The following is a 9,099-nucleotide window of genomic DNA, read 5'->3' on the forward strand; positions in this document are numbered from 1 at the left end:
GAGCACTCTTCGTCAACCTGTCCACAATCACCCAAATTGCATTGACACCCATCGCGGTCCTTGGCAATTTGGTGATGAAATCCATGGTAATCTGTTCCCATTTCCACTCGGGAATCTCTAATGGTTGCAACTTACCATGTGGACGCTGGTGTTCGGCCATAACCCTACGACAGGTCAAGCATCTCTCTACAAACCATGCGACATCCCTCTTCATACAGGGCCACCAATATTCCTTTTTCAGGTCCAAACACATCTTAGTGGCCCCGAGATGGATCGAGAATTTCGATCGATGAGCCTCTTCCGTCAAAATGGTACGCGTTCCGCCCACGGACAGTACCCATATCCGACCCTGAAATGTCATAAGCCCTCGGCTATCAGTAACGAATTCCGATACCAGCTCGACAACTCGCTCTCTCTTCTGGCTTTCTGGCCTCACAGCCTCAGCTTGGGCCCCACGAATAGCATCCAACACCGGGGTCATCACTGTCAATCTCAAACAAACATCTCGTAATGGGGCGCCCTCCGCCTTACGGCTCAGTGCATCGGCTACAACATTAGCCTTGCCCGGGTGGTACAGGATCTCACAATCATAATCCTTGGCCACGTCCAACTACCTCCTCTGGTGCATATTCAGGTTGGGCTGATCCATCAAATACTTCAAGCTCTTGTGGTCCGTGTATATCGTACACTGAACCCCATACAGATAATGTCGCCAGATCTTGAGGGCGAACACTACCGCTCCCAGTTCCAGATCATGAGTGAGATACCTCGACTCATGAGGCTTAAGTTGCCTCGATGCATATGTTATCACATGCCCCCTCTGCATAAGCACCGCTCCCAATCTGGATATCGATGCATCACAATATACCAAAAAATCCTCCATCCCTTCCGGAAGGGCTAACACTGGGGCTTCGCATAATTTCTGGCGAAGTGTCTCGAACGAGGTCTGCTGCTCCAGACCCCAAGAAAACGCAGCACCCTTCCGGGTTAACTTGGTGAGTGGCACGACGATCTTGGAGAAATCCTTAATAAATCTCTGATAATAGCCGGCCAAACCCAGAAAGCTCCTGATCTTGGTGGGTGATCTTGGCACCTCCCACCTCATAACCGCCTCAATCTTGGCCGGATTGACCAATATCCCATTTTGGTTAACGAGGTGCCCCAAAAATTGAACCTCTCGTAGCCAGAACTCACATTTGGAGAACTTTGCATAAAGCCTATCCGATCTCAGAAATCCGAGGATCTCCCTCAGATGCTCCTCATGTTGCTCTCTGGATCTCGAATACACCAATATGTCGTCGATGAACACGATCACTAAGCGATCCAACATCGGTCTGCACACTCTGTTCATGAGATCCATGAACACCGCTGGTGCGTTAGTGAGTCCGAAAGGCATCACCACGAACTCGTAATGCTTATAACGAGTCCGGAATGCTGTCTTCTGGATGTCCTCCTCCCGCACCCTCACCTGATGATACCCAGACCTCAAATCGATCTTGAAGAACCAAGATGCTCCCTGCAACTGATCGAACAAATCATCGATCCTCGGCAATGGGTAACGGTTCTTGACCGTTAGCTTGTTCAACTCACGATAATCAATGCACATCCGATGCGAACCATCCTTCTTCTTAACAAAAAGGATAGGCGCCCCCATGGCGAACTGCTCGGCCTGATAAACCCCTTCCCCAGTAGCTCATGGAGCTGTGTCACACCCCAAAACCACGAACGGCGGAAACGTTCAGGGGTGGAGGACGTCATGTACAGTATCACAACAGTGTAATATAATAAACAAGCAACAACATCATCCATTGCATTATAAGTAGAGTTTTAATACATGTGTGTTCTTTCATTGTAGTAAGACACCAAAAATATACAATCAAAATAAAAGACGAGAGTTGTCTGCTCCGTCTTCTCAAAATCTGGCCATCGTACCTGTCTACTGTTGACCTGAGAATACAAGTTATTTTTGAAAGAGAGTATCAGCTTTAAAGCTGGTGAATTCATAAGTAATTAAGTGTCATTGTCTTGCTTATGAAAATCTATTATGAAGGCCATGTAAACCTTTAAATGAAAATGTTGATGTAAGTATGAAAAACCCTAGAAAAACCCTTATTTTCTATAAGTATGAAATGTAGTCTTCTACCAAGACCCGAATGTTTTGTTATGACAATGTAGTCTTCTACCAAGACCCGAATGTTTTGTTATGACAATGTAGTCTTCTACCAAGACCCGAATGTTTTGTTATGACAATGTAGTCTTCTACCAAGACCCGAATGTTTTGTTATGACTATGTAGTCTTCTACCAAGACCCGAATGTTTTGTTATGACTATGTAGTCTTCTACCAAGACCCAAATGTTTTGTTATGACTATGTAGTCTTCTACTAAGACCCGAATGTTTTGTTATGACTATGTAGTCTTCTACCAAGACCCGAATGTTTTGTAAGTAATATGATAGCTTTTCCTTTTTATTGACTAGTACTAGAGTACTTAGTCTAACTCCTCGTTTATGTGAAAGTTTCACAAAATAAAGTAAACAGGAAAAATATAATCATGTAAGTGTTATTATCTTGGGTTACCAGGACAAACACGACATCGCCGAAGCGAAAGATAGACCCTATGGACATCCGAAGAGTATCCCTTCATCCTCTGTAGCGGCAGCAGGGTGGAGGGAGGGTTAGTCCCGATATCGATCTCTTAATACAGATCGTTAACCTAATGATCCTCCGAAGATTCACATCTCATCCACTGTTGCAACAGTTGGACAAAGGGATGGTTAGTCCCATTACTGACTACTAAATAAGTAACAACCTTAAACATCCGTAGACATTCATCGACCACTAGTGCTAATCAGTGGGGTTCGGAATGGTAAGTCCCGTCGAAATATCCCATTGAACCAGGATAGGAAAGATAATTTACACAGTAAGTACTAATAAATCATCCTCGTAGTTCTAAGTACAGGTATCCAGATAAGTAAATACAGGATAATGCACCTAAGTAACAGTGTTCCTGTATGGTATTCATGTAAGTGTGTTCATGTAACAGGTAAGTATATGTAAACATATTCATGTATCATGTAATCCTAAGTAAGTGTACCCATGTATCATGTAAGGTATTGGTATAGACTCATGAATGAACTGACTCTTGTGTGATTCTTTGTAATAAGAATAAATGTTTGTTTCTTCTAACTATCCACATGATAATTAACTGGAAAGTAATTGATTGTTCAAGTAGATTTATGCACCCTCGATACACCAGGGTGTGGGAAACTGAACGAAGGATGGAAACTATAACATCAATACATATATAAGAACATATGCGTATAAGTGTAGTTTTGTTCAAGAAGGTAAAAATAATGGTTTTGCAAGATATCTAGGAGTTATGAACAATAATTAAGAATGACTTGATGCCATTTTAATAAACATTTCAAAACTAATACTTTTGTTATCAAGGTATTTTAAGATAGAAAACCATTTCATGTAACACCTTTTGAAATATGTGAAATCTACTGAGTGAAAACACAGTTAAAAAATACATAAGATTGATTTAATAACATGATGTTTTCTACTTGTATTCCCCCCCCCCCCCCATTAAAGCATTTAAAATCATTTAAAACATTGATAAAGGGGTATGAACTCACAGGTAGTTGGTGGTTCGGATGAACTGGACGGTGTAGGATTGCTAGGTGTCAAGTGAGGACTTGTACACACACTACGATCCTAATGAACATATAATCACACATATATGCACTCAATTAGTCTCAAATTACTAATTGATAAATTTAAGACATCCTAGACATAATAAACACTTTATATAAGTGTTTTAAGTCCTAAGGATTGCATCTAAGCTATTGTGGGACAAGGCACTTGTGTTTAGGGTTTTAAAGGACCCCATATATGAGTTTACTCCTCATATACCAACACACATGGAGTTTACGACTGTAAACTCTTGAGTTTACGGCCGTAAACTCCCAACCATGGGTGTATTGTGTGTTTTGAAGTTCCAAATGATTCCTAGAATTATTCCAACTTGGTGGTTAAATTCTTGGAAGGGTTTAAGGTCTAGAAACACTCCATTTAGGAGTTTACGACCCTAAGGCCATTTCCCTTAGAGTTTGCGGTCGTAAACTCTTAAGTATGGGTGTTTTTGATGCTTTCAAGTCTCTTGCACATGTGGTATAGGTTCTAGGCTTTTATTCCAAGCATATGAAGACCCTTGACACACTTTGGTGTCCTTAAATCATGTTTACGGCCCACGAACCATGTCATGGTCGTAAACTCATCTTTAAATGTGATATTGATGTGATTAAGGCCTTATATTAAATGGGAACAAGTCTAGTTAGAAGTCTAAGGCTTTAGGTGCCTTAAAAGCACCATTTTGAGCTTGAATTTGGAGTTCACGGCCTAAGATATTCTTGGGCCGTAAACTCCCAAACTTGGGTGATCTTTGCTTGATTTCATGTCCCTAATACATATATAAATGAGTCTAAGGCAGTAGCATAACACAAGGGTTGGTCTCGGCTTTGTTTCAGGAGTTTACCGCCCAAGAACACCTTGGGGAGTAAACTCCTAAATCTAGTGATTTAGCCTTCTAAATCATGTTATAAACACATATTAAGCTTTCTAACACTACTAGAAAGAGGTACTCATGTTTTGGTATAAAAGCCCAAAGATCCGTGAGAGAGAAAATGGCTTTTCTCTAGTTGGAAATGCGAATAATGAATGAATTTGGTTCAGAATTCTATTTATAGTCCTGAGATATTTTTGGCAGAAAATATTTTTATTCCCAAAATGATCTCTAATATAATAGAGTGTTGGAATAACAGTGTTGCACAAAACCCCAGTGCACCCACTCTCCTGATATTTCCTGAAGTGTAAACCCTGAATTACTCAAACTTACACTAAAAAGTCTGAAAATTAACTGTGACTGCTATAACTTCTATTGAAGTGATATAGTTTGTACAGAATGGAAATTTCGGGTTGTCACAAGCTGCGAGGATAACTCCTGCATCTCCGGTGGTGCAAGGCGATTAGGCGCCTTGGCGATAGGCGCAGCTCCCAAACTCTACCTGCCTCTCCGGAGGCACACCCGACAACTCCTCTGGAAACACATCCAGAAACTCACGTAATATCGGGACCTCATCAACTGACATCGGTCTCTCTGAATCAACCCTCGCATCCATCACATATGCCACAAATCCCTTACAGCCCTGCTGTAGACTCTGTCTCGCTCTGGCGGCCGAGCAAAATGTTGAACGTGTACGTGTACCCTCGTCGTACACCGTAAGAACTCCCCCACTAGGGTCTCGAATCGTCACCAATTGATGCTCGCAGTCTATTACAGCTCCATATCGGCTCAACCAATCCATACCCACTATAACACACACGTCCCCTCATCGCGATTGGAACCAGATCTATCGGAAACTCCACACCTGAGTCTCCAACTCAATCTCCCGCTTCCGGACATTTTCCTGGAGCTCAGCAAATGTCCGAGAAGTCGAGTTCGCCACGAACTCTCGAATATATCTCCTCAGAACACTCAGATAATGGCTCATACGAGCCTGCTCGGAAGACACCTGCTCAGGGAAAAACATCGCCCTCTCATGAAACTTCCTGTTGATCACTGGCACAGAATCAGTACCCTGTTTGAGGGTCAAGAACTCCTGAATCAATCGTTCCCTCTCCACCGGGGGAACATACTCCTCTCTGAACATAGCGGTGAACCTCTCCTAGGTCACCTCGGAAATCTCAGCCAAAGTGAAGTTCGCCATCACGAACTTCCACCAATCCTTCGCTCCCAAGCGGAGCTGGTTCAGGGCGAACCGAATATAACGCCCGTAAATCAGGGCTAGTCAATTTAGAGACGATAAGCGTCAAAAATGACTTTTTTTATAGAAGATTATTTAGGATGAATAATCTTAACTAATTTTTAGTATATTTTACAAGGATTCCGTACCTATGAAGAACGCCGAAATCCGAGTTATAACGAAGAAGTTATGACCTGTCGAAGTTTCGCAACAGAACCGGCACGACACAGTGCGACGTAAAAAGGTGAATTTATGTTAGAGCGATATTTAGCCTTAGCGATCTAAACGAAAGTCGTAGAGTTCGTTAAACCATGAGCGTGCATAAAAAGAACGTCCAAATCTGACTTCGTATGAGGAAGTTATGATTTTTCTAAATTTCGACTTAGCAGTATGCAGCCTGAATACTCGATTTGAGACCGAGCGGTTTTTAGATGAAACAATCTAAACGAGAATCGAAGATTTGGTCAATTGTAGTAAAACGACAAAAAGATACGTGAAAACGCACGTCGGATGAAGAAGTTATGATTTTATAACGGAGTTTTCCTATCCCGGCCTACTAAAAATAAATACTAAAAATAAAGTCAAAATTAGCCGACGGAGTCTAAACGAAAGTTGTAGAGCGTAATCTCACCTACGTGGGGATATAAATAACGTCGAAAACGGAGTTCGTATGAGGAAGATATGATTTTTTGAAGTTTATTAAGTATTTTCGATATTTAATTTAATTATAAAATAACCGATATTATCCATGGGGGAGTCAGCGAGCTGATCCACATTACGCCCAGCGTAATGTAAATTTACGCCCAGCGTAATTGGGTTTCCAGCCCCCTATAAAAGGATGTCGAGGGCAGCCGAGTTCTTTGCTCATTTCTTCCCTTTCTCTCGCGTTTTTTCATCGTTTTTCGTGCAAGAATTATCCCGAAGCCCCGAAGCAAGTCCCGAGGCCCCGAAGATCCCGATAAGTGCAATTCCCGAGCCGAAGCTCTGCCCGCGAGGAATCCGGTTTTTTGGTGAAGATCTCCCAGATCTACCGAAGAATACTACTTCTACAAGCCGTAGTGCTGTCCGATCATCTTCTGATCAAGTGAGTGTGTAGTTACTTTCTTCTAACGCATAAATATTAAGTATTTGCTATGAAATACGTGTTATGTGTATAATATAAAGTTGTTTATATGTGTGGGTGTATAGTCCCTTTCATAAACACGGGTATAATACAAGTATTGTTTGAATGTATTAAGTATATGTTTGGGTGAGTGTGTAGTTACTTTCTTCTAACGCATAAATATTAAGTATTTGCTATAAAATACATGCTATGTGTATAATATAAAGTTGTTTATATGTGTGGGTGTATAGTCCCTTTCATAAACACGGGTATAATACAAGTATTGTTTGAATGTATTAAGTATATGTTTGGGTGAGTGTGTGGTTACTTTCTTCTAACACATAAATATGAAGTATTTGTTATAAAATACGTGCTATGTGTTTATATATTGTTGTTTATTTGAGTTGAGTGTGGAATGGATGTTTTATATAGTTTTTAATGAGTTAAACTGTATATGTATTTTATATCTACAAATATGTTGGGTAGAACATGGGTAGATGAGATAGTTGGTATGTGATAAAATGATGAGGTATGCAAGGTGATTAAGAATAATATCGGTAGATGCACCAAGTAGTGAATGTCGTAATCCTGGCAGATGCGCTTATAGGATAATGTCGGCAGATGCGCCTAAAAGAGAATGTCATAAACCTGGCAGTCGCGCCTCATAGTGTATGACGTAATCCTGGCATAGGCGCTTAAAGGATGATGTTGGTAGATGCGCCTTATGTAGCAATAGATTTTGTGCTAATTGCTTAGGTCAATCCTTAGGAATGAATGAATGACGGGTAGTTGAATTCTTAGGGTAAAATCCTAAAAAATAAAGAAGATAATAGGGATGGGTAATTGGGTTGATTGTTTGATGGTTGAATATAATAATTATATTATTGTGGGTTGAAAACCCTATATGCTCACCAGGCTCCAATCCTAACCCACTTAGTTTTCTTTGTATCACAGGTATCGATACAAAGATATATTTCACAGAGAGATTAAAGGAGATGTAAAATCTTTAGTGTAAATAATGTAAGTTCTGTTTATGCTTATGTGTCTGTATCGGAACATGACATCCCGAGATTTTGTTATATAATGAAAATACATTTCTTTAAAGAAATGCTTTGATAAATCTTGATCATATTTTGGGAACAAATTCCGCAACTGTTTTCTTTAAAAGATTACTTTGATTTTAAAAACCAAGCATAAACAAATCGGTCTTTTCTGGACGAGAAATTGGGGATGTCACAGTTGGTATCAGAGCATTAGTTTAAGCGAACTAGGAATTTGTAGGAAATTTCTAGACTTAAACTTAGAATGCTAAGTAATGATTGTGAGGAGTGTGTCTAAAATATGTTAGGTAGTACACCTATATTGACACAAACACTAGTTTATTTTAGGAATGATGCCTAAAATGCTTTTATGTGCTAATTGTTTTGTGTGATAGCTAAATTGATGCTATTATTTGTTCGGATCTATGGTCTGTTGCCGACCGGATCTGGTAACCTTATGTGTTTAGGATTCTAAGCGTACGACTACGAAATTAGAACTAGCATGTAAACGTTTCGGGGTGATAAGGAGATTTATACGTTTATCGTAATTAAAAACTTTCTTATCTTAAAAATTCTCGCTTGGTACACCAAATGTCTGCTTGGATGTACAAAAGGTCATGGTGAAGACTCGTAGATAAATTGAGTAAATGGAGGAAATGAAGAAGGCTTATGATAGTGGATGACACCTATCAGAAGATATCGTAAGAGTGGTATCTTGCCTTTAGAGTATGTCTTATAAAATAACAGTACGTTTAGAGGAGTACGGTACGTCTGAAGTACACTTTCGATTGGCAGGATGATGGAACGATTGACGAAATTCTTGAAGTTGTCTTATCGTCTGGTATTTCCATCACCAATCGAGTTGAAGTAGAGTTGATGATTGAATATTAAGAAGTGAAGAAGTCCTAGTAGAGTGTAGGGAAATTGTTTATAATTATTTGGACACATTCGTATGTGTTAAATTGTTTTGTGATTTTCTTGTATGGTGACTTGGTCGACTGCGGGACAATACTTGGGACGAGTATGAGTAGGTGTGAAAGGTAGTAGAGGCATATACTACCGGAAGCACATGACTCGCACTTGGATCAGGGAAAGTCATAAGGTTACTAAGAAGCTAGTAATTGATTGCGTTTTGTTCAAGTGTGTCATTACC

The sequence above is a fragment of the Lactuca sativa genome, chromosome 6 (assembly GCF_002870075.4).
Source record: "Lactuca sativa cultivar Salinas chromosome 6, Lsat_Salinas_v11, whole genome shotgun sequence".
Classification (NCBI taxonomy): domain Eukaryota; kingdom Viridiplantae; phylum Streptophyta; class Magnoliopsida; order Asterales; family Asteraceae; genus Lactuca; species Lactuca sativa.